The sequence below is a fragment of the Motacilla alba genome, chromosome 3, assembly GCF_015832195.1.
Source record: "Motacilla alba alba isolate MOTALB_02 chromosome 3, Motacilla_alba_V1.0_pri, whole genome shotgun sequence".
In the NCBI taxonomy this organism is placed as follows: Eukaryota; Metazoa; Chordata; class Aves; order Passeriformes; family Motacillidae; genus Motacilla; species Motacilla alba.
The window spans coordinates 57,521,547-57,547,835 of NC_052018.1; the positions used below are offsets into that span (position 1 = coordinate 57,521,547).

At 41.4% G+C, this 26,289-nt stretch overlaps 1 protein-coding gene across 1 annotated transcript in view; it reads left to right on the forward strand.

Moving 5' to 3' along the window:
* The window catches only part of PPP1R14C (protein phosphatase 1 regulatory inhibitor subunit 14C), a 51,645-nt gene that overhangs the window by 13,169 nt on the left and 12,187 nt on the right, over positions 1-26,289 (forward strand). The window lies entirely within an intron of this gene.

Consider the following 26,289-nt stretch of genomic DNA (forward strand, 5'->3'; position numbering starts at 1 on the left):
TTTTAGGAAGACTTGTTTGAATAATGTTTGAAGGAGTGCCAGTATTGAAGAGTCCATTGGAGGTAGATCAGAGGGAGAAGTAATATGGTTGCTATCAGCAACTGCTGGTATTTTCTACAATTAGTAAGGATGTCTGTACATTTAACTCTGAAGACAGATGATGAACTGAAATGCTTCTAAAGCATTTGTTCAGTGTTTTTGTAACTTGTACATCAGATCTGGGCAAGTGTCTTTAAGTACATTTGTACAGTTACCCCATCACTCCAAGCCTGTTGCCAACAGATGAAATGGTCTTTAGAGATGGCTCTTTCTCAGACAGTTCTGGGATGATAGATGTTCAATAAGATAAGTTGTTCATGGCCATAAGGAATTTCTTATGGATCAGGAACCAGGTCTAAAGGTCTGAGGTGCTGGCTGCAGCAAAAATGAAATAATAGACAGGTTTGAATTGATGTTATGCACTCTGTATCTCTTAAAGGCATGTTATGAGGCAAATTTTTAATAGAGGAGATTTTCCACTCATGAAACTAATTTAATTTTAGTATTCCATCTCTGATACAGATGGTTAGTGTTAGAAAATTGCAGCCTTCCACCATTGTTGAAGTGACCTGTTCACCCTGTCATGTTATGGCATCTGCTTTTATTACAGAATACCACTATTTTCTCCCTCTTTTGACTTCAAAAAAATTTAATAAAAAGACAAAACCTGAACAATATATGCGATTATTTCCATAGCACTGAACAGGAGAATTAGGGATGTATTTTGGAAGCATTGTAACAGACTGGCTGGCTATGCCTTGAAAAAGCATATTTCTTCCCTTTTCATTTTCACAGCTGCAGTGTTAAGCATAAAAGCAGTGAAGTTAGAGTATGTCTGACTCTGTCCTCCCACACTGGCTTGTTTTTCATGTCATATGTTTGTTACTTTTAGTGTTTGTGTGGGTTTTGGTTTTGGCTTTGATTTTCAAATGGTCAGTTAGCAAATCAACATTAAGAAAGTTTCATGAAAGCCTAGTCTGGGAGTTTCTTGCCCTGGAAGACAAAATACATTGACATATATAGACAAGGCAAAAGAAGGGAAGCCATCTGTGCTTTAGCAAAGACTGACTTGCAGGGTAGCTGTGTGCAGAGCAGTTGGCTTTCAGCTCTGCTGCTGTAGATGAGTCTTTGCTTGCTCTAGTCTAAGGAGAAGGGGAAGAATAATAGGAAGTGGAGGTTGTGTGTTACTGGAGGGGAACTAATATATGCAAATATATTCTCGTTTGGCATTACTCTGACATTGTGTTGGAGATATTGCAGGAAGTGAGACATGGAGTGGAAGCTGGAAGAAAAGGAGTGTGACTTCTCGTCTCCTCTCTTCTGATATACAAATTCTCCCCTCTCAAATCTTGTAATGCTCAGTGTAGAGCAGCAGTGATGCTGGAGCTGACTTCTGATAAAAAAGGTAGCTGCAGAGCAGTGGTGTTGCTGGTGAGGTTGTCTGGCAGTGAGGGAAGAAAAACCTGGGCACCCTTGGAAAAGGAGGGTGGTTGTGGAATCACAGAATTGTTTAGGTTGTAAAAGACCTTTAAGATCATTAAGTCCTAACATTAACCTAACACTGCCAAGTCTGCCACTAAATTATGCCCCTATGTGCCACATCTACATGTCTTCTAAATACCTCCGGTTATAGTGACTCGACCAATTCCTTGGGCAGCCTGTTTCAATGAAGGGCAACCCTTTCCATGAAGAAATTTTTCCTAATATCCAATCTAACCCTCCCCTGGCATGACTTGAGGCTGTTTGCTCTTGCCCAGTCAGTTGTTACTTGGAAAAAGAGACCAACACTTCCTTTCAGATACTTGTAGGGAGCGATGAAATCTCACTGAGCCTCCTTTTCACCAGGCTAAACAACCCCGCTCCCTCAGCTGCTTCTTGTAAGACTTGTGCTCCAGACCCTTCACCAGTTCTGCTGCCCTTCTCTGGATGTGCTGCAGCACCTCAATGTCTTGTAGTGAGAGGCCCAAAACTGAACGCAGCATGTGAAGTTTGGCCTCGCCAGAGTTCAGTACAAGGTGATGATCACTTCCCTTGTCCTGCTGACCACACTATTTCTGCTACAGGACAGGATGCCATTGGCCTTCTTGGCCACCTGAGCACATGCTGGCTTGGGTTCAGCTGTTGTTGACCAGCACCCCCAGGTCCTCTTAATCAGCAGCTTTCCAACCACTCTTCCACAAGTCTGTAGCACTGCTTGGGACTTTTGTGACCCAAGCGCAGAACACAGTATTCGGCCATGTTGAGCCTCAGCCCAACAGTGCCGCCTGCCCAGATCCCTTTGCAGAGCCTTCCTACCCTCCAGCATGTCAGCGTTCCTTCCCAAATTAGTGTCATCTGCAAAATGACTGAAGGTGCACTCAATCCCCTCATCCAGATCATCAGTAAAGATATTGAACAGGGCTGATCCCAGTACTGAGCCCTGAGGGACCCTACTTGTGACTGGCCGGTGGTCAACAGCAGTGGCAGCCCTGTGTCTGGCTCCCCAGTGCTGGGCAGGTGGTGTTCCTTTTCTGAGCTCAGCTGGGGATGCCCCTGCCAAAAATGACTGCAGAAATTGTATTTGATGGAAGATCTGCTCTTCAGTGTTGGTTTATGCAGTGGTCTGGCAGTGCTGCATGGGGCTCACTGCAGCGTGCAGCCCTGGGCCTTGCTGCAGGTCACCCACCTGCCACACCTGTTCCATGGGCATTGCCTGGGGCAGGGAATGGCAGCCAGGGCCTGTCCCACCCCCAGCCAGGAGCAGCCAGCCAAGGGCATTGAGGCAGCCTCAGCCCTGGGCATCTCCCTGATCATCTCCCTGGGCCAGGGGCAGGCTGGGATGTGGCTCTGGCTCAGCAGGGCCAGTGGCTGGGCAGGGCTGTGGCAGCTGGCCCTGCTGGGATGTAGATGGGCAGGGGCTCGTGGCCCTAGGAGGTGACATGGGGGGCCATGGGGACAGCCCTGTGGCCCAGGCTCTCAGTTTGGCTGCCTGGTCTGGCTTGCAGAGCCTGTTTTAGGATACATTTTTATAGGAGCTTTTGGGCCTGGGTGTTTCTTAAGACTGTTGGGGGCAAATAGAGGAAGTTTGTCCTTCAAGAGAGAGCTCCAGGTCGGGATTGCAGACTGTAACACAGGGCTGTGGGTTATGTTAACATGTGTGTCATGACTGAGCATTTGAAGAGGTCTATGTAGACCCAGCTTTGTTATCATAACCAAAGTGGCCATATGGACCCTGATGAGAAGGTGTATATGGCACCGTTACTTTAGTTTTTATGTAAAGACTTGTTTTTTGAAGTGCCTTTGTTCAGCCATGACACCCATTTAAACGTCAACTTGTGAAACCACGTTTCTTATTTTAATTTCGTCACATCTCAACAGTGTGATATGCTGAAAGATTTTGCTTGCTACAGAGTCTTTGTTGCTGAGGCTGAAATAGCTGTAAAAGGCAGAGCAGGAGACAGGAAGGGAGAAGAGGGGCAGGGTAAGCCCGGAGTCCATCAATGCTGCTTGGAGGCCCTGCAGTCCTGTCGGGGACTGGGGGCTGGCTGGAGGAGTTAAAAGGAGAAAAGAAGGTAAGGGCATGAGTACTATATCTGATCCACTGAAGCTGGCCATGCACTCTCCTCCCACCACTGTCATGCAAGTGCAGTGGTAGATAACACCAGATTAAAGGAAGTGCAGGAGCTGATTACTTTTCTAGTTGTATCTTCATAACATTTAGAACTGCCTGACCTGCAAAGATTTCTGCAAAGATGCCTATAGGTAAGAAAAAAAGGATTAAATTTTCTGGATAATAGTTTCTTTGCAGCAGTGTAAGCAGGTCTTGACTGCTGCTGTGTTAATGGTACCTTAAAGAAAACTATCAGCAGGCTAATGGCAGCTTTGAAAACAAAAAACTTACTCTGCTCCATCCTATTCATATCCAAAGAGATGTACATTTCCAATCCTAATGATCCATTTAACTGCCAAGATTAAACACAAGAAAGAAATTATATGCAATTAAAAAGGAAGAAGAAGCATGTTAATGTAGCATTGAGGCTGTGTGATTGAGGACAGTCAAGCAACTGGAAGACAGGTCTTTAAAACTGAGGTTAGTTTTCATTTGGCTCTTAGAGAATTTTATTCTTCCTGTTTCCCAGATAAATATTTACATTGCTTTAATTCTGAAGCACAGTCTGAAGTGCTCAAAGGTTAATGAACAAAGCTTCAGCACTAAGGGCTAGCTAAGTATTTCCTCCATGTCAGAGATGGAAACAATCACTTCATGACACACATACTTGATGGTAAGATACTACTGGAAGGTTGTTGGGATGATTCATCTGTTTAAGCTGTGTTTAATTTAGGACTACCTCCATTTACTGTTTGTAATTTCTGTTTCCTAAGAGTGGAGCTCCTCACTCTCTTCAGAAACAAACTTCCTTATTAATTGCAAACTTCTGCAGGATAGCAAGCTTGTGGTGTACAAATGAATTTGATGTTCAGCTGGCATGTTTCTCTTGTGAGCAATACAGCCTTGCATGTAAAACCAGCCAGATGCAGAGCAGGTGCACTGACCAGGGCTCCTGGATCCAATGCACTTGTAAGCAGCATGGATCACTGTGTACTTGGCCACTTCAGTCCCATGTGCCTGTTGCTAGGACTGCTGGAGTCTTATTCCCATGGGGTTTTTTTTCTGCATTAAACTGAGCTGCTTTTTATTTCCCAGGGAATTGTGGGAACTTGTCTGTTCTTGGGGCATGTTTTGAAGGGGAAGGGAAGAAGATATTGTGGGAAAACATCAAATAACTGAATTTGCTTTAGGGCTGAAATCAAAGGGCTATAATCATCAAAAGGTGGGAGAGAACTAGCCCACAAGAAAGTAGCAGTGAGGGTTTTGCCTGTAGCTCCAAATAGGCCAGGGTGGCTGGGAGTGGAGCACTGAATGCAAAGTGGACTGACTACTTATGAGAGTGAGTGGGAGCTCATTTGGAGCAGTGCATGAGTAAAGGCCAAAGCTGAATTGCAATAAAACAAAATGTTGCAAGAAGGCCAGAATAGTTTCCCGGGAATAAAAAGTTCAATGAGACAGGTACCGTTGCCTTGGCTACTAGGGCAACGTGAAGATGCTTTGATGTAAAACTTTGGCCCAGTGCTCTTCTCACCTAAGCCAGATTGAATGTGTAGATAACATAAGCCACCAAGCTGCTCTTACTGAGAGACTGGTAATTTTTAACTGCAGCTTGTTTCTTTACGTACATTTGGAATCTTGTAGATTGGAAGCTCAACCAGCTATTATTTCTCCTTTGGCTCTATCTGAAGTGTTTCAGGGCTTCATATGATGATTTCCTATTGAGTACATACATGGATTTTCAGTTATTTTTAGTTTGTATGTACTTTCTGTTTGTTTGTCAAAAACAACAGCATGAGAGAACTTAAAAATTAACCTGCATTCCTTAGTGTATTTTCGTAAGTAGTTACCCAGATCTACAGCAGAAACCACAGTAGGAAATGAGTTCTGGTCTGCCTAGAAAGGTGAAACTGATGTCCTAATTTTTCTAATTAACTACATAATTGTTTAATCCCTTTGGAAAATGGTGGTGTAAATTTGTGTTCTTTGGTTTTGAATATTTTTGTTTTACAAGTATCTTATGCCTTGGCTTGTCTTTATTCAGTGGTAGATGCCAAAGGCATTATATGAAGCATCTTCAGCATTTTTAAAGTGGAATAATACAGAAGTACTCTTGGCACAGCTATCTCCTTCTTGCAGCTGAAGGTAATGGGAATTTTAAACAAAGGGATATTGGGTATGTTTGATTTCAGTGACTGGCAGTGGATTCTGCTACCTTCTTTTAACTCTGTGTTCCATAGGCCAGCTAGAAAGCTTGTAGTTGGCCTCTTTTCTAGTCACAAAATCTTAGCTGTTTGCCTGTATTTTGCTGTGCTGAAATGACGAGGCAAGGACTGTTACACCCATTTAATATTCAGTGGATTTTACCCTGTGAACTCTTGTTATGGAAGGCAGCACTGTTTATTATGAATGTAGAATTTATTAGTGTCCTGACTTCTGTGCTTGGCACCGTGTGTGCAGAACGGAACCATTTGTGCTTTATCTAAGGTACCTGCCTGTGGGAGGAATATGGGTACAGTGTCTTTTACACAGATCTTCTACAAGCTGTGAAGATGCATTTGAGGGGGTTGTTCCATCTTCTGTCTTCCAAACCATCTGGGTTTGGAAGATTATGAGAAGGATTAAAAGTTGATATTTGGCGGCTTTGGGAAGTAATGAGAAAGTGGGGTCCTCAAACAGTGTCCAAAAGTAGCTTCTTTAGAAACATCTCAACCTTTTTTTTCTTTTTTATCTTCAGAAAATAGTTCTCACTCCTCCAATCCTGTATGTTGTCTTTGAACCAGCATGTAAGGGACCTCATAAGGGCCCAAGCTTTCTAAGCCCTCCACCAGAGGAGTCAGACATTTCCTAAGCTGTTGCTTTGACAGTGAAGTTCAGAAAACAGGGGCATGCAGGGGTGGAAAGTGTTTGCTGTACTGGAGGAATTTCTCATGTTTAGATGTGCTCGTTATGGAGATGTTCTGAAAGTGGTGAGGTGAACTTTAAACTCTGCTTGCATCAGCCATTTGAAGGATTAAGAAGACTGGCACCAAGTGAAGGTCAGTGGAAGGAGCTGATGATACTACATTGTGCTGACTGGTAGGTCCCTCTGCCAGCCACTGCCTTCTCTGAGCTAAGTTTCAAATGCTTTGATTTGGTTTGCTGAAGCAAATCTTGCCTGTGGAGGATGCATATGTGTGCAGCCCAGCTCTGCTTAGTTGGAGCAAAAAGTCTATCCAGGAGCTTGGATTCAGGCCAATTACTGCATGAGAAAATTCTCATTTGCCTCCTGTATTTTCATATGCTCACTCAGCCTGACCAGCTCTTGGAAAAGAATTTGAGGGTGTCAGTTGGCTCATCCAAACTTTATAATTTGAAACTGGGTATTCTATTATTAGCTGTAGCCTGAGGTGATTTTCGGAATCCACCTGTCACTTTGATTATGCTTACTCTTTATTTGTTTTGTTTCCTTGTTCATTGATATGAGAAAATATTAAAGAAATGTGCATCCCTTGCAGCTTGTGGCTAATGCGGTATGCTAGCATGTTTTAGAATGCCTGAAAGGAGTTTTAAAGGAATCTGGTAATGTAGGTTGGACCGAATGATTACATGCAACCATGACTATGTGTGGGAGTTGTCTACAGCTCAGGCTTTTGATTTTAGAGGAGGGAAAAGAGAGTTTGGAGATACCTGAGCACTGATTTACCACTACCAGTTTTAAACAGGTCCTCTTCCATTGCAGAAAGTCTTCTGAACTGGTGCTACAAGGTATTTAAAAGCTGAGCAGGAGCTTTTTTTTTATTTTTTTTTTTAATGGGCATAAACACTTTTTCCAAGCTCAGGACAGTTTGCTGAACTCCCTCAAATACAAATCCTGAAAGCTGCTTCTCTGGCCTATGTGAGTTTGGATTGTAGATCAGGGTTCGCTGCATTTTAAAGGCATTAAGTTTATTTTTTCCATTTTTAAGCTAAAATGACATGTTAGAAATGTTTGGCAGAAAATTTTTTCTGTGTATCTTTTGTCATGCTCTTATCACCCTAGCTTGAAATTGGCTGGAGAGATAATGATATTATAACACAATGATACCTGTAGGATTAAGCTGCTTATTTTCACAAAATTTACACAACCTTTGAGTATTTTCACTAAAGCAAAGAACTTCATGCTCTTTTAGTTGGCAGTGAATCCACACAGGTATGTTGTTATGGCTTCTATTGTATTCCTGAAAAGGAAAAGGCTTTATTTGGGCACCTGAGAATCAAGACATGAATTACAGGAAACCCACACTTCCTTAGCACTGGTGCTTCCCAATCCATATCATTGTTTCTGCTCCATGTAAGAACAGACAGTGGGAATTCAAACTCAGATGTGATACACAGACTTCTTTTGAGTAGCTCCTTTGTTGGATACAGACAGACTAATCATGGCAGATTTATCTTGGTTTGTTTGTTTTGTTTTCTTTATGGAAGACTATTCACTCTAAAGTGTATGTTTTATTAAAGAAAATTACCTGCTAGCAACAAGTCCCACACTGATGTGAAACATTGTCAAGCTACCAGTTGTTCCCTGGATCTCCTTTGTTGATGTGCCATTTCATTGCTCTTTGGTGTGCCACAGTGTAAAAAAAGCAAACCACAAACAAATAACAGAACAAAATGATCCACCTGAAAATACACCACCTCACTTCCCCCAGCCCCAGTGATCCTGGATGATACTCTGGGAGTATCAGCTTTTGTCTACAAGAAATCTTGTCGAAGTCAACTCTTTTGGGATGCACTGGATGTAGTTTGCGTGAAACTCCTTTGACAACTGAAATCTTTTAAAGTGGAAACAACAGAAACATGAGACAGTAGCAGCGTGGAGCTTCCTCTCTTGTCTTTTTTTCCCAGGGAGGGAAAGGGAGTGCCTGACTTTGATCTTATTACCTTCCTTCCACCTGATATTCCGTGCATGTTCATACAGTTTCATGTCTGGAGACTTGATTATCCTTTCTGGTGTTTCTGAAATATCTCCCATTTGAGAAAATATGTAGGTGGAGATAGAAAACCCTGTGAGAATCTGGAGGAGCAAAGATTACAGGAGTCTTCCTCATTAACATGTTTGTGTCCAGGCTGATCTCTACTAGGGCTTCAAACCTTAAGACTTTGTATATTTGTAAAAAAGTAGCCAGTTAAAAATAACTTTGTTTGTTTAGTAGAGTATTATACTTGGAATTCAAAGATCCTTTGAACTGGCTATTCTGTATCAGTCATAGACCGGCACACAACTGGTACTTTAAAAATGCACAGGAGTGCTTCTGGATTCCTTTTGATGGCAGCAGTTCTGTAGCCATGGCTGTAAGGTCAGGCTCAATGTTTGCAGAAGGCGTGCGATGCTTATGCCTATCATTTTGTCCCTTGAATGGAAATAGGCTGCTGCAGGTATCTGGTTTATATGCAGGTGTTTTGTAGGCGTGGGCCAAATTAAGAAGGAGCTCTGCTGAAGGACTGTATTTTGGATTTCTTGGAAATAGTTCCTCAGCTATGCCCTGTAGGGTAATGATGTTTATGTTTCTTACATGTACTTCACTGGCTCTTGAAACTATGGGTTTCAGAGTATATGCTGAGTACAGTGTCAGCGAGAACACTGCTGTCCTTTACACCCACTATTTTATCTTAAGTTGCAGTGTTTAACTGCTTCAAGTTTTCTTCTCCTGCATTTCCAATCCTATCTTTTATTTCAAAGGTAGAGTAATGTGAAAAGAATGCAAAATAGTCAGCTCTTTGTCTGAGATGTACTAGTGATAAAAAAGCTGAACTATGTTTAAGAACTGGAGCAGAAAGGATGCTCAGATTGTATTAGTTCCTTTTCTTGGCATCTGGAAATAGAAAATAATTTTCTGTGGAAAAGACTACTACGCTATATTGAGTAAATTAATTATATCTGTCCAAGTTGAATGTTTGAGTTGAGAAAGGTTGGGGTTATGGTTTGTTTGGGGTTTTTTTGGTTTTTTGTTTGTTTGTTTGTTGGTTTGGGGTTTTTTGGTTTGGTTTTTTTTTTTTTGGTGGGGTTTTTTGGTCACTGAAATTACCATTTTTGAGGTGTTCAAGGTAACCAGCTGGTAGTGACCATCTTCAGAACTTTTGATCTGGTAGTAAAACAATCTTAAAATACAGTATAACAGATGGAAAAAGTAAACTACATTAGTTGTGATTTATAATGTGTCTTTTGGTCAAGCATTATGAGCAACACAATCAGACAGCCTTTAAGAAAGTCAGTCTGTCCTTAGTCCCATGTCCTGACCCAACCTTTGTCATGGTACACTGGTGAATTTTATCAAGGTCTGAAGGAAAGCACTGTGTCCAGAATTTCTGGACTAGGATGATGCTCTGTGTTTCCTTCAGGATCAAAAACAGCAGCAGTGAACTTCAGCTACTCCTGTAGCAGGAGGATGTAGGTCTTCCATGTAATTATATGAGAGATACCATTGGTAAGATTTATCTGCTGGGAGACAGACCTCTGTGCTGTAGTGCTTGATGCTCCCTTACCAGTCTCCTGTTGTTTACTGCAGACAGATGGTTGCTCAATCATAGAATCATTGAATGGGTTGGAAGGAACCTTAGAGACCATCCAGTTCTAACCCCCTTGCTGTGGGCAGGGACATCATCCACTGGGTTGCTCAAAGTGCCATCCAGCCTAGCCTTGAATACTCCAGGAATGAAGGATGATACTGTTTCTATGGTAGACATAGAAAGCCTGTGGCAGCCATAAAAAGCCAGGTGAGAGAAATCCCAACTTGTGAGCATGGGCCTTGTTTAAAAAAAAAAAAAAAATCAAAAAATTTGTAGCTTAGCTTTAAAATATTGTCCAACATAAATGATTTTGACCAGATGAAATTCTCATTCTGGAAGATGTCTGCTCCTGAGTTAGATATGACTCTTCACATGTTAAGTGGCTTAGTGTCTATGAATTTTAGTTGTCATGTGATGAATGTGTGTATTTGATAGCAGGGAAGATGATGAACAGAGAAGGCTAACCTCCAAGTGTTTCTAAGAAGCAAGATAGTTTAAGGAAAGTGAGACTCAGGAATGAGCAGCTGAAGTGTGAATCCAGGTAAATTTCTTGAATGATTCCTTGAGAGTGTGCCAGAGGCTAGAAACTAGCTAGCATTGTCTAGAAGGATGACACACGTTAGTCTCACCTGATGGCTTGCTCAAGCTGTTCTGCCTCCTTGCTGTAAATGTATTGTGTTGGCTGAGTTCCAGATCTAGAAATTTTGAGCCCGTATTACAGAAATCATTAAGTAATTTAGAAAAACAAAGTTGGTCTGTCTCTTTACTCTTAATTGTTCTTGCCAGCAACTTTTGAATGATGCCCAAACCTTATTAAAAAGGCTTTGGCAGTTGTTACAGGTCCTTTTGGAGGACAAAGTTACCATTATTAGAGCCCTACTGTGAGAGGCACTTAGTAGTAAATGCAAATGAGATTTAGTACTGCCTGAAGAATGTCTAGTGATGGTGAGTGCAATGCTCCCAAGTGAGATGGTGTTCAATCCATCCAAAACTGTTGATAGTCTGCAGCTCTCATCTGAGGTGGCTGGCCTCAAAACAGGATATTAAAGATTAGCACCATTTTGGACCCTGAAAAGATTCTGGGAAGCAGAAGACTTAACTAATAGTACTTTGTTTGTGAACCCAAAGATGGCTTTCTAGGACACTTCAAAAGGACACTTGCCTTTCATGAGCTTGCAGAGATGGGGGAATCAGCTCACTGGACATCATCTCAAGACTGTATAGTAAAGTTCCCAGTTTGTCTGTTAAGTAAAAAACTGCATTTTAACTTCTAATCACAGTATTTTTCTGATGCACTTTCATGTGTTCTGGGGCCTGAAAGACATGTTTAAACTTTTAACCTCTCTTCATGAGGATTCTCAGAGATTTGAACTCAAAACTTTTTAACCCTAAGCAAATTTTATCTCTAGTAGCAAGGTGAAGCAGGATATGTGTTGTTTCTAGCCACTGTCTGGCCAGGGAGCAGTACACATAGGCATAGCCTGCGTTCCTTGTGGTCCTGTGAGCAAAGCAGGATGGAATTTTTAAAAAATGTTAAAACACTTAGTTCTGGAGATGGCTCAGAACAAGGCCCCTACCCAATGAGTAGGCAAAGAGGCTGCTGTAGTACAAACAGATGGATTTTAGCAGAACAAAAGATGTAGCTGTACGTACTACCAGTAACACATCCTCTAATCTGGCAAAGCTTGTGCTCTTTGCTGAACCAGACTTCAACTCTGTTTGGTTATTTGTTTAGAACATCTGTCTTTGTTGTGAGGATCAAAGTACTATCTGGAGGTACATGTGAGGTCAAGTGTCTGAGATTGTTTCAGAGTTTATATGACAACATTTTTAGTGAAGAGAAGAATGTATTTTGAAATTTGACTTGTTAAGCACTCCTTTTAATAAGACTTATGCTGTTTTGGTTTTCCTGTTTGGAATTCAAAGGCTGAGGAGTTAATATTCAATTTCAATCCCAGCTCTCCTGACTCACTTGCTATGCATTTTTTATTTTTTAAGATGCAAACCACAAGGCTTCTTGGTGTAGTGCAGATGCTATTGGCTGTTTTCACATTTTTGCGACTTTTAATGAACTTGAGCATCTCTTAGCATGGTGCCTGGCATGCTCTGAATTTCAAGATTGGAGCCTTGAGAAAGTTACTAGTTTAACCTTGACTCTTTTGGTGCCATCTCTTCTAGGAGAAGAAACTGAGCTGAGGTTGCTGGGATTTAGCTTAAAAATTTTGGAACTAGCAGAGAGCTGTTTTGTGTCTCTTCATAATAGCTGGCCCTGACAGTTTAACAGAGCTTATTGACCATCTGCTTTGTCTAGTTTGCCACATGGCAGAGTAACAACTAAGCCAAAATACTGGCGGGACAGTGTATTAATTAAACAACTTTCTTGAGAACACTATGAAAATAGTAATTTGATTGATGTTGTACATTTAACTTGAAGGATTTTGTCCTTTCTCTTGCTGCAGGTGCTGAGTATTGAGCTGAAGATCATAGGATAGTTGGTGAGGAAGGAGATGTTTGAGTGTATGTTGGAGTCCCTATTTGTCTCCTTGCCCTCTGTCTTCTGTTAACCCACTCTCAACAGATGGGATCCAGAGAGTATTACAGTCTTGTTCCCCTGCTGCTACTTCTGACTGCTGTTCTTTGCCTCTCACAAAGCTGGCAAAGCAACAGCTGTTTCATAATTTTTCTATTTGAAGGGAGAAACATAGCAGTGGGGGGGTTGGGGGAGAGACTGAGAGACCAGTCATCTTGCTTGCGTGAGACTAGAGAGAAATATCATTCTTGTCTCTTTTTAGAGAGCCAGTAACTCCTCTGTGAAGAGTTTTCCTGTTCTCCAGTGTTTGTGTTCCTGGAAATACAATGCATCTTTCTCCAAGGTGAGAGGAGAAGTTCAGAGCTTTAAGCAAATAGCACTGGTTCTGTCTGCATGTACCTAGCTGGAGGAACCTGACTGTGGGCTGCTTGTTAGTGTGACTAATTCTGCTCAAAGGCACAGCCCCCTGGGAAGGCAGATTTTAAATCCAGACTGTGCTGGTGGCAGAGATGTGTAACATGCTCTCTGAAAGGGATGTGGTAAGACTTTGGCAATATCCAACAACTGTCTGCTTGATCAAGGGACATACTGTAGGTAGCATCTCTGCATCTAGAAGATGAATCCTGTTGAGCTTGTTATAATGAACAGATGGCTTGTTAATATGTTCTGCTGTGCTATGGCAAGCCATGCTTCTTCAAGGCATTGCTAGCTACACTTTCACTGCAGAAATTTATGTACATTCTGTTTCCTCTGATTTTCTGTAACGACGGGTAATTGTTCACGCATATGTGGATGTAGGTGTATATTTCTGGTCTGTTAACATGGTCCTGAAGGGTTAGTGTATATGCATGTGTGCACTGTGTATATAGTATGCTCTTGGATGGTGAAACATGAAACAGTATTGCAATTCAGTGCAACATCAGTCTCAATGAAGCTACTGTTTGGCTCTATTTTTAATATACCTAAGCTGCTGGAAAGGCTTTGCGAAGTATGGAAAGAACTTCAGGAGAAAACTGAAAGACTGCTGTACTCCTTTGGGCTCTGTCTGAAAAGCTGTGTCTAGTTGGCTGCAGACAAAGCCTCTGATAACACACCCGTATTTTGGCCTCTTGAAACTCAGTGCTAACCAGAAACATTGCTCTGATTGTGTTCAGGACTTCCAGGAGCTGCAAGACTACACACAGGTAGTCTTGGTGTGTGTGTTGCCCTACAGAACCAGGAAACTATTTAAGAAATGAGATCTTGAGTATGTATGTGAGTTCTCTCCTTTCTGGGAATCTTTGGTATTCCTGATAACTGAAAGTGGCGCCTTCCGGCATTTAAGGTATACTTGAGAAAATTACATTCCTCTTAAAAGCTTTTTCTCCTCCTCACATATTTTTTGTTGGTTTTGGTGTTTTTTTTTTTTTTTTTTTTTTTTTTTTTCTTATCCCCCCCATGTGTTGATTAAGATACTTAACAGTAATCTTTAACTCTTTTGTTAACTTGATGAGTCCCTCTACTAGGGCTCCAGCCCTGGAACTGAAGGGCTAGGCTTGATACAGCTTGAAAAAAGTAGTATTTTCCTGGAGCTGTAGTTCAGTCATAGGAAACAGTTTAAGCAGTTGTTTTCTTTAGCACAAACATGGGAGTGGTGCTGCTAAGAAGAAAGGGTGGGGGGAATAAGTGCTCACCCTTCAGCAGCCTGTTGGAGTTCTCTCTCCTCAGTTCAGCCCAATTGCAATGTCTCTGGTTTTGCTGTTGCCAGTCTGCAGAGTCATCTATTTTAAGGGCCCTCATCAGCCCTGGACTTTACTTGTTTGCCTACATCATCTTCCTGCTACAGTGATTTGTGAGGACTAGCAGCTGTTGCATGAGCATCTGGAATTTTTATGGTTGTGCTGGAAAATAATGGCTGTTTGTGTATCAGAGGAGCAGAGGGACATCTCAGTGTTTTGTCCCTGTTCTGTTTTGGGCTTGCTTACACTGCCATGATCATGTATCTCACCGCAGTTTTTCATTATCCAATATGAGAAGGTCTGTCACATGTTTGCTGCTGGCAAGAGATTATGTTGTGGAAGATGATAGGCTCTTTAGCATTTAAAAAGTAAAGCTGTAAGTAAATTAGAAGCTTCAGGAATTACTTGAGTTTTTTACTTTTATACAAAGCCAAAACAACAAGTATCTTGCCTTACATTATACTTTTCTCCTTCTGTATGCCTTAAATTACTTCTCAGGCTATGGGTATGGAACTACAAAGCTTTTACTTCTCAAAAAAAAAAGTGTATCATCATAACTTCTTTTGGAATGCCATGTGGAAGAAAAACACACTTTTTTCAATCTGTGATAATTTAAAAAAATGCATATGATTAGAGATTGCTGACAGTTCCTGACTTTGCATGTTTGTGTCTCTGAAAAATGGATGTAAATATTTTCACGTATATTTGACATCTTCTTAAGAAAGATAAATCTTGAAGGGAAGTAGGAGAAGAGAACAAATTTTAGGCTGACCACAGCAAAGTGAGCGTTCAGTTGAGTAAGTGGACTGTTTAGGGATCAAGGGAGCTGAAATGGGAGTTCTTGGTGCTACGGACTTTCTTGGAAGGCAGTTAGGCTGATACCTGTTCTTAAAACAGTTGTTGCAGATCATCTGCAGGCTCTGCCAAGGGACACTTGCTCAGTCTGCATTTTCAAGATGGCAACACAATTTATAAGGTTTGCTGGCTGTTCAGAGTGCAATTCTTTGGCAGTGAGCAAAGGTTAGCTTCTCTCGGGGTAAGTAAATGTGCCCATTGGGGCCTTTATAGTGAAATGGGTACAAGAATGTGGGAGGAGCTGGGAGTCAGAAGGGTTTGCTGGAAGCTTTTGTTTTACTTGGGCTTTGGACTTCTTCGAAATGAATTCTTCTCTTGCATTTGTGCTCTGGTGACAAGGATGTGCTCTTGATGTGGAAATAGAGTGTCTCCTTACAACCCATTTTTGGAGACTCTCAGGAAAGTGTGAATGTGTATACTTGAAACCAAATGAATGGCAAGGCATTTTGACAGACTCCTGAGAATTTTTAAATGGAGGTATCCTAAAATGGTATCTAAAACTTAATTTCTTTCAAGCATGCTCCATTTAGATATAATAAAAGGATTTTGGAAAGAAAGTGAGTGGTTCAAAGCTTGCTGGCAATTAGATATTGACTAAAACAAGATAAAAATGACACAGAACCCATGAGCACAGATGTCAGGTTGTGAAATGTGTGAAGGAAGGGTGGTTCTGCATGATGGAAATCCCAGTTAACAAACCAGCTGGGAAGATAACACTTCAGTGCAAGAAAGAGATCTGAATGATTCCTTTGAAAATCCCTATTTTTGAAAGGAATTAATTCAACATTACAATGACATAGAATATAGTCTGAACTTAACATGTTCAGCTTCACCTCCCAGCACTTACTTATTTTCTCTATCTTCCAGTAATAATAAATATCTCATCTGAAAATTTTGTAAATTGTGAATGGTAATGAAATGGAGCTTTCTTTGTATGTTTCATACTGGCTTGGCCTGTATTGTCTGCAGAGAAATGTTGGGCAAAGCTGGCTTTTTCTAACTTAATAGAAGCATCTGCATTGGCATCATGATGACTCTTCCTTAGAGATTAGGCAAGAATTTCCCAGCCAGGAGAGGAAAGCACAAAGAGGTGTTCTGCATGTTAAAGAGAGGTGGCCATGTTTCTGTTGTACTGGGTAGTTGCATCAGTGTCACAGTCAAAACCATCTGATTTTTAAGGGCTGTCACAATTTTTGCTGAAGTTGTCGAATACATGATGAAAGATGAGTAAATAAGTTGTATTGGATTCTCAGCTTCCATTTCCTAAATAAACTGATGGAAGTATTTAAATGAGTCATGGGGCCATGAACCAAGAAACTCTTGCCAAACTGTGTTTTTTTGGCCAGCTAGGGATCCCTTTAAGCTGCTCCATTCCAAGTCAGAGCCAATTTTGGTTACTCAGTGTTGGATGCTTTATGGCAGGGGCTCTGATCAAGTGCTTCCTAAACAGCTGCTCATACAAGAACTACTGTGTATGGACAGACCAGAGTCAGCACTACAAGTGTGTGACCCCTGACTAGTGTTTCAGTCACCCATTCAAGCAACAGATAAATACCAAACTAAAAATAGCAAGGCCAGGGCCCAGGATAAGTATTTTCAGTCACAGACATAATGGGCTCTTTTGAAACTTGTTAAAACACAGGATACCAAGAAACTGATTTGATTAAAAAAAACCCTAAGTAGTGTGTGCGTGCATTTGTTTTACCTTTAGAAAATTCCATTTAGCAGTTAATTAGAGGAAAAATTACTCCTGTTGATTCTTTGCAAATTACTTCCTCAGCTTCCATATAGTAATGAATGAATAAAGTAAAAAAACCTGAGAGGGAAAAAAAATCTTGAGCAGAAGTGGGGAAAAGAAATGTAAAAGGATCTGTTATTTAAAGTAAAAGGATCTGTTATTTATCTTTCTTGGCCAAGGCACCTGCACAAGCCGCCAGTGCTGTTCATGGAGTTGCAGGCTGCATCCAATGCTGTATGAGTTACCTCCCTGCTGCTGATGGGAGAATGCAGCCAGTGAATGGTGGCAGGCAGCCCAGGCATCTAAATAAAGAGGCATGGTCTTCTGAAAGGGCACAGAAAGCCTTCCTTCCAGCAAGAAAACTTGATGGGTGTGCTGGTGACCAACAGTAGGCAGTGTGTCTGCTAGGCAAGTGTGGCCTCAGCTGAGTTGGCAGAGTTCAAAGTGCAATAAAACTTAGTTTTTCTCCTAACACATTATTCTTTCAATAGCAGCTTTGTGGCCCTGCTAGCAAGCAGGTTGGAGAACTGTGGAAAGAGAGGAACCAAGATTTCTTCTTCTGCAGAGGCACTCCAGAGTATTTGACTCATGTCACCATTTTCATATGGTCTATATAAACACAAAGGCAACTCTGACAGTAGTGGTCACATTGGTGCAGAAATGTAAAGTGAATTTTAATGTCTAGTTTGCCCATACTGAGCAAAGAGAGCCCTTGATCTCTGTTTCAAAATCCCACTGCCACCAGTTCTGGGTGTAGGTAGGCCTGAATCTACATTGAAACAGCTAGCAGAAATTATGATGCTTCATCTGTTGCAAGCTGCTAATATTATAAAGCTCTACCTATCAATGTTTTTTCAACTACTTGCTCTGTTGTTGCTTGGGAAGTGGTACCATGCTTTATTTGAAGCTTTGTGTTGGCATAACTGTGTGGCACTGAAGCAGTTTAGGTGTGATGAGTAGCATCTGTCTGTGATGCAGTGGAATACAGTAGCAGGGGAGTGGTCCAGATTTTCCATTGTTCTAGTTTGGAAAACCCAGAGTTGCATAGCTTCTATATATTAAATTGTTCTTAGAAACTGGCCCTGCCTCCCCTTCCCTGAGTAATTTCAGTAGGGGTTTTGGCAGTGCCCGTCTCACTGTGCTTTAGCTTAACTTCCCCTTTCCCCTCCTCCAGCTGACTCTTTGACACAGTTGGATGTCTTATTTTTCCCCTCACTCCTTTTACAGGTTTAAAATGTTATGCTAACCATGTTATGATTTAGGACCTAACAGCTGGCTTAAATTTAGTGCCTGTAACTGTAAGGAGTTTGGGGGGAATCATGGTCTGTTGCCATCGTTTTTCTGCCCTCTAACCTTCTAATTGAAGGAAAGGCAAAACTGCAGTGGCATCTGCAAAGACAGCAGCTGACTCTGTGCTGAATGTCAGTGCAGGAAGGCTTGTATTCTGGGGAGGGTGAAGATATTCAGAGAGACTGGGTGGGGAGACTTGTGCTCTGGATGTGGATGTCCTTATCCTGTCCTCTTTCACAAAGACTTGCCCATCAAGGGGGCTTTCACAGGAATTGCATTGAGGGATTGATGTTCTTATCTCTGCCCAAAACCCTGATCTCTCCTTGCTGATAGAGGGACCCCACCTGGAATAAGGGCGCAAGAGACTTGTGTCCTTTTGTATCACCCGAGTGCCAGGATTGTACTGTTTCTGTTTTTGTGTAATTGCATGGGGTTTTACAGTAAAAACTTCGGGGTGCATTTGCTGCTTTAGAGGGGCTGGTTCTTTGAATGGAACTTGTAATTGGAATAGCATCTGTCTGTTTCGTCTGCTCTACTGTCACTTGAGAGCCAAGAGGAGAGGCTGATCTATGATAGTGCCAGCTTGAGACAAACAATGGTTTACAGTGACTGAGGCAAGAGAAAGAGCCCACTTGAGTAATGAGATGGAAGAACTTGGCTTGAGTGGATGATCCTCTCCGATTATTAAAAATATTAGTTGTTAATTGCTTTAATGAGGTTCACAACTAGAATGTAAGTGTTTTGTGTGTATTGTATATCCATTGCCATGTTAATTTATTTTTCACTTCCACTTGAAGTCTGAAGTTGCAGCTGTATCTAACTGCTGGCATGTACATGGGCATTAAGATGCCTTTATATTTAAGGGATTCCCAGAAATTTTCAAATGTTTTACACCATGTTTTTTATTTGTAATTGTTTCTAAGTAAGGAAGCCTGAGCTGTTCTTGACTATTGTTAAGTAACATTAACATACAGGATTAGTGTTCCAGTTTGCTTAGGGTGATATCCTTATAAAGGGTTTGTCCTGCTTGAGATCATTCTGATCTGAATTCCTTCCTGCTTCCCACTACCCAAACTCAAACCCCACAAATCTGTGACCCTCAATCCTTCTAGGCAACTTGCAAAAATACTGATTAACAAGTCATGTCAGGTAACATATCTCACAGAGGGAGCATGTCCCTGTTGTTTGACTCTAAATCTCTAAATTTGTCTTTATGTAGACTGATTGCATCAAAACTGTGTCCCTCTCTTTTCTCTAAGGAACATACTGCTCAAACTGCTCTCCTAACTGTTTGACAGGAAAAGATGATGGTGATGGTTAAGGACGAGGCCAAGAATTCCTAACAGTGCTCTTTCAGGGAAGGCTGACTAGGCTGTGGGATAGGCATGCTTTTTCAAGTACCCAAGGAGTATGGTGGTATCCTTTTGACATACAATCCTACGCTTTTTCTTATAGTATGCCTCTGGCTGGGAGCAACACACACCTAATTTTCACACTGGCCTGGACTTGGGATGCTGTTAGGTTATACTTTAGATCTTAGAGCTTGAGAGTGCTCCTTGTTCCTTGGATTCAGACATGAATTTCCAACAGATTTCCTGGTTGAGATTTCCTTGTAATATTATGTGTACTTCCTGATATAAGCCTGGGGCTCTTTCCCACTTATCTACTAACCAACATAGGGTAAATTGGCAGATGCAGACAAGGCTTTTTACAAGCAGTTTCTTTCTTCTCCGAGCCAGGTGGTTGTGGGTAAGCTTTGGTCTGGAAATCTAATTGCTGTGTTAATAAACTATGGCACTTGAATATAAATGCTCTGCCAACAGGGTTTGTTCTCTTGGTCTGAAAGCTGCCCTAATGCAGCTATGTTTTTTGGACCATGCAGTTTGTGCACACTGGCTGAACAAGCTGTGGTCCAGCAGTGCCTGCCTGTGTAAACAGCATCACTGTGTGTTTAAGTGTCTGTCCATCTTCTCACCTTTTCTGCAGCTTTTTTTCATCCTCTATATTACTAGACTTTGCAGATTCCAAGGTAAGCTCCCCTTCTGCTTCACAGCAAGGTTCATAATCCTCCATGCAGAGCTCTGTAAGCATGGTTCTTGGCATTACTCTTGATTTAACAACTGGCAAACACACTTAAAATGTTCAACTTGTCCAAATTGAAATACTCTGAGCTGAGGAGGTTCACAGTATGTGCCTACCTCAGCTGGAATATCTTGAAAAGCTTTTTAGGTAAGATTTTGGTTATTTCTGAGATTGAGATTAAAATCAGGAAGAAAAAAGAAATGGTTTCCCACATTGCTTGAGGACTTTCAACAGCCAAGTTGAAACTCTGGTATGTGTGATCTTGGAACTTTTGGAGGGACCAGATTTGCTGTGCGTTGGAGATGCCTGTGGCCAGTTTATGAGAGTGTTCTCACTTTAATCAAGCAACTCCCCTCCTCTTTCACTTGTGCTTGTCATGTGCCTGAACTTGTTAAAGTTTGGCAATAAGCTCAAAGATTGGCATATGTGAACAAGCTTGCTCTGTGGGTAACTAGAAGGGGCTGGGCTCTTGTAGTTTCATCTTGGCAGGGAGCCCTCATCACGGTGCCTGGGAGATAAGTTGCTCCTTTTTCTGCTTCCAGTAGTCCTTTCTCTGGCCCTCAGTTGCAGAGAAGGGGTACAAAGGATGGATGTGGAAGTAAATACCCGAAAAGATTGGAGCGGAGGTGGTAGGATTTTGCAGGAAGCGAGATGTTAAAGTAAAAGCTGAGGACTACATTTTTAAGAACAGGAGCAGAGGGCAATGTGTACTGTAATAAAATTAGATTTGTTCTCCAGACCAAGAACTATATGTAGAGGTGAGAAGACCTTTCCGTGCTTTACCAGCAACTTCAGGGGCCCTTGTGTTTGCAAACTGTTACCTCCCTCTAGTGGTGTGTGCACAAGGCTATGGACTGCTGGCTCCTGGGTGAGGGTATGTCAGGTCGGGACCATATCGATAAAACACCGTGGCCTTGTCTTTTATCCAGCCCTTCATACCGTTTTATGTAGATGTAGATGCATTTGGTGCACCGGTGAGACACTGAGAAGCTTGCATAAGCCATTCTGTTGACAGGAGTGCACTTTGTGTCCCTCCTTTGTCATGTATTTAACTGGATCCATGTGATGTCAGACTTGAGGACAGGCTCAGCACAGAGAAGGTGTCTGTTAAAGAGCCACACTTCCAGAGATAAATTATGATTATTTATAAAAAGTAGGATTATTGACTCAAAATGAGTGAAGAAATCTGGTAACTTTGCCGTGAGTGTCTCTGCACTTCTATTCAATAAACAAGAGCGATAGAGGAAGATAGACTTGCTGTTGGTAGAAGAGGCTGCTGCTCTGGTTAGAACACATTGGGTACAACACGGGTTTTTCTACTTCTCAGAGGCAGAAAAGAGTTGGAGTTGGAGCCAAGACTGAATGGCATGTGCTCAGGAGTGTGGGGCCCCTGTCTCTGTGTTACCTTTGAGATTTCATGTTCAGTGACTGGTTGCTAATGAGATAAGTGCCTGATGGGGGAGAAAATAATATGTAACTGCATGCTAAAAATTGTGTCATACTGGGAGCAGCATCCTAAATGTGTTCACTGATAATCAGCAGTAAAAACTAATATTCACTGTTGCATGAACTACTTCACCTGGCCCAAGAAAAAAAAGAGCTGATTTTTTTCATGTCCAACATTAGATCATCATGTCATGTCTGCAATGGCATTACTGCTCTTAATATTTTAGGCTTGGAGAAAGCATGCTGTCATTTAGTAATTGGGTTTTACCACTGAGGATTCTTGTTCTTACTGCAAATTTCACGAACCCTGGCAGTTTTGAGTACCTTCTTGCTGTCTTCAGCATCCTTTCCTAATCTTCTTTGCTTCATACCAATCAACAGACGGAGCAGTCTTTTTGTCTTGCAAATAGCTTTATTTTAGCTGTGTATTTTGACTCTGCACTTAACTAGGATTCGCCTTAAACAAAAAAAGAGCTTTCTTTAATTCTGGATTAATGATTTTTGATCATTTAAACTATTTTTTTTCTTTTCTCTTTTATCCACTTTTCCCTCATGCATAAGTCCCCCCAAACAACTGAATGCTTTGCAATAAGAAGCACATAAGTTTTTCTTTCCAGTTTTCTAAGAATCACTATTTGGTCATATTCATTTACCTGGAAATGCAATCCATTCATAATCCCACAAGGTTGCATATGCAATCAATGGTTTCTAGTCCTGGTAATTTAGGGTTTTTTTTATTTATCATCCTGAGACTTGCACCTCTGTCTTGCAGTGCCATCCACGCCTGCAGATGAACTGGTTTAGAGCTGCCTTTATTAGACGACCAGCAGATGCCTGTTCTAAAATAAATAAATATTTTAACATATTAAATGGATATTTCCAGAAAAACTGGTCCTATTTTCTACTTTCATTTTGATCACTTACTGGCGATCTTCCAGGACTCTTAGAGAAATCCCTGATTCATACAATCTGAAACTTTCATATGTCTGAATTGTAAGGTCATCTTTCCTCCTTTTCCTTCATTTTTCTCTTGTTATCCTTTCCTGCTGTTTCCAAGCTCACTATACAAATGATGACTTTAACTTTTCTTGCTGTATTTAACTTCTCCTTTCTTTCCCAGATTTAAAAATCTAAAGTAAAAATCAAACAAGCCTATTTAATTATTTCTCAGCACTGCAAATGTGGTGATGCACAGTGAATGACAGTGAGGGTGTGAGATAGTAAATTAATTTGCCAATTGAATATATAGTGGGAAGTTATCCATAGGGCAACCATTGCCCTTTAAATATGAAAGTCTCCAATAAACGTTTGATTAGTAGATACTTGGAATTATTTCAGACCTGCTTTTGCTGTACTGGAGGTGCTGTCCTCAGGGTCAGCATACTGGAGTGTGCAAGTGTTCTTCAAGATGCTCCTGCAAAATCCAGCCCTTTGGCTAGAGCTGTTGTGGGAGCTAGTTTTGAAGACCTTTTTCTGGTCTCACTAATGGATGTTCACCTGTTTCTGTTTCATTCACCATTGCCAGCTGGAGAGGTTGTAATGTCTTAAACTGCTACAGCTATTTCCTACTTAATGCATGTCTGTGCCCAAGGTCTTTTGCCAATAACCTGCAAAGAATTCATCCAATCTAAAGAGTAATGGGGCTGTCTTTCAATGCAAGGTGGAATGTAAGTTTTATTACATATCATGGAAGCTGTCTTTGATATTTTCTGACTTTTGAATGATTAGGCAGAAATCAGCTCATGTGCTGTCTACATTGTCAATGCAGACTGCAGAGGATGCTTAAAAAGGAGAGTGTCCATCCTCCTCTCCCCCAAGAGTCTCAGTTGATAGATGTTTGCACCCAGAACCCCCACACCCCTGTTTTAGCTTTTCTGGAGGCTGCTCCCTGTCAGCATGCTGCTAGTGGTTCCTTGCCCCCCCATATGCATCACTTTGTCTCCCTTTTACTGGAGCAGAACTGGTGGCAGTGTTTGGTTTTTTGCACAGCCTCATGACAGTAACAAGACCCTTAAAATACCATCCTTTGGCTATGCACCGACCCTTTCAGGCTTGGCCCAGCCCAATCTGTATCCAGCTGCTGAATTGTAATTGCAGCAACCAATCTTACCAATAAAATCTGTCAAACAGAAGGCATGACTTTGTCTTTCCTCCCTCTGTCATTACAGCTGTTATGGAGTGGTCGGGCTCCTGACCTAAGGGGATGTTTTTCATGCCTTACATAAAACTCTTCAGATCGTGCAGGCGCAGTAGTTCAGATGGAGAAAAGGTGTTTTGATTGTTTGTTCATAAATAAGAGCAAGAGTTACCTTTTTGGGCCTCCCCCTCCATTTGTGTTATGTATCAGAGTTCAAATCTGCTGTGAAGTAAAGAAGATACATTTTCTGTAAAATAGCATGTGTAACTTAATGCCACTGTGTCGGATACAATTATAGTTCCTTTTTTCAGAAACATTTGTAATTTATTTTGTGTTATCACTTTTTGTGATGTACAGGGTCTGTGTTACCTCTTACACTGAAATTTCAGTGAAGTGCTGGTGCAGTTGCCCTCTGAATTGATGGCACTGTGAACCTTGAAGATGTAGGAGAAAGTTGATTTGAAGAAGAGGGAAGAAGCAAGGATTTCTTCCATTTGACTGGTACTATTCAGAGTAAAACTAACCTTTCAGGAGCACTCAACTTTGATGAAGTGTGATCACAAAAAAGCATTATAGACCTTCTAGGCAATTTCTCCTCACTGCTGCTTTTCAACGTTGTTTCAGTTTGCTAGAATGCCGCTCCAAGGGACAAGAGTTCAAAATGTGTATCTGACAAAATACTCAAGGTGCTGAACAGCACTTCTGAATGCAGACATACGCACAATTGCTATTTACACAGTTCAGTGGATGTGTATTTTGATAAGTTTACAATATTAGCAGTAACTCCAGGCACCCTGTCTTAACAGTATTTAGGCTGAGCTGCTTAGATAAAAGGTTCAGGAGATTTACTACCTATGTGGGGAATTTATGGTTCTTGGTGTGATATGTGAATTAGTACAGAGTTGGGATTATAAACTCTTAAGTAACTGTACCACTGTTATGGATTATTCTTTATCCTTTACAATTCTGATGGCTTTTACTGAATATATAGCCTATGGAAGGCTTCTCTTCCTCTCGTTTGAATTGCTAGTGAATCTGTTGCATCACATTTGAAACTCCCATATTGCCAGATTGTGTTGCAGTAATTGGTATCTTTACTTCATCTCAGCAAATGTCCACGCTTCCTTTCTGACTAGGCTGATTGGGCAAAGGGTGTGCCTTGTGTATTTTTGTTCACTGGGTCTAAATGCCTGCATGACTGCCCTATAGTGTCCCTGCACACTTTCCTTCAGAAATGAGGAATGGGGAATTTAATCATCCAACTTCTGTCCTTCCTTCTCACATTCAAAAAGATGTGGAATAGTTGGCATTTTAGCTGGAGTTTAATACAGCTAGTTGTTTTGCCACTTTGGTGCTTAACTTCACTTAGATTAACTTGAACTAACTTACCTTCATTGCTAATGTTTAGAAGACAGTTGTCTTCTACCCAGTAGAAGAAGAATTTTGGTATTACCTGAGGCAGTTGCTATTGGAGCTGTTAAATTATTTCACAATTGTTGAAACTTGCTGGAACCACCACATTTTTGTGAAAAGGCTTCTTTAAAGGATCTTGAGAAGTGTTGGTAGGGTACAAGAAGGCAGCAGCTGCTGCTGTGATTTTTTTTTTTTGCTTCATCCTGACTCTTAAATCTACCCTCTGCTTTGGAGACCTTCAGGTCTCTGTTTTCATTAGGTAGGTGCCAAAGGGATGCCACATCAGCGAGTCGATTGATGGCAGTGTACTTGTGGGAGAGGACAGTCTTGCAGTGCCCATGTGTTGGCTTAGATGGAGGAGGGCCAAGAGAGGAACTGTGTGCCGTGGCACTGAGGCTGCTGTCAAGGCTCCACTTGGTGTGGGAGAGTGGCTGAGACCAGAGTTTTGTATGTGCAGCAGGGAGCCGTGTAACAATTTTGACGAGAAAATGTATAAAATGGCCAGAAGAATGTTTTTTGCACAACTGAAAATGCAATACATGGTAATATCTGTGGATCATGAATTCTCATTGAGATTCTCAGAGGTCCTTCAAAATGTATGGACTGCTGCTCTGACTCAGGGAACAAGGCATCTGCTGTGTTGGTGATGCAAAGAGAGAAGTGTGGGTGGAGGAGTGTAAGATTGACTGGGGGGATTTAAGAAAAATTCTCTAAAGTACTCTATGCCTTAGATTTTGTGCTTCACTGCAGGTACTGAAAATCTGAGTTCTTCTGATGGAGCATGTATGTAAGCCAGGTTTATGGAGGGGAGATCTTCCACAGTGTTACCAAGAAAAGCAGTCCAATCAAAAATGCTTTCAAAACAATTTTGTGGCTTGCTGCAGTTGTTACCTACTTCCTCTTCCTTCTACTTTTTCTTCTTCATCC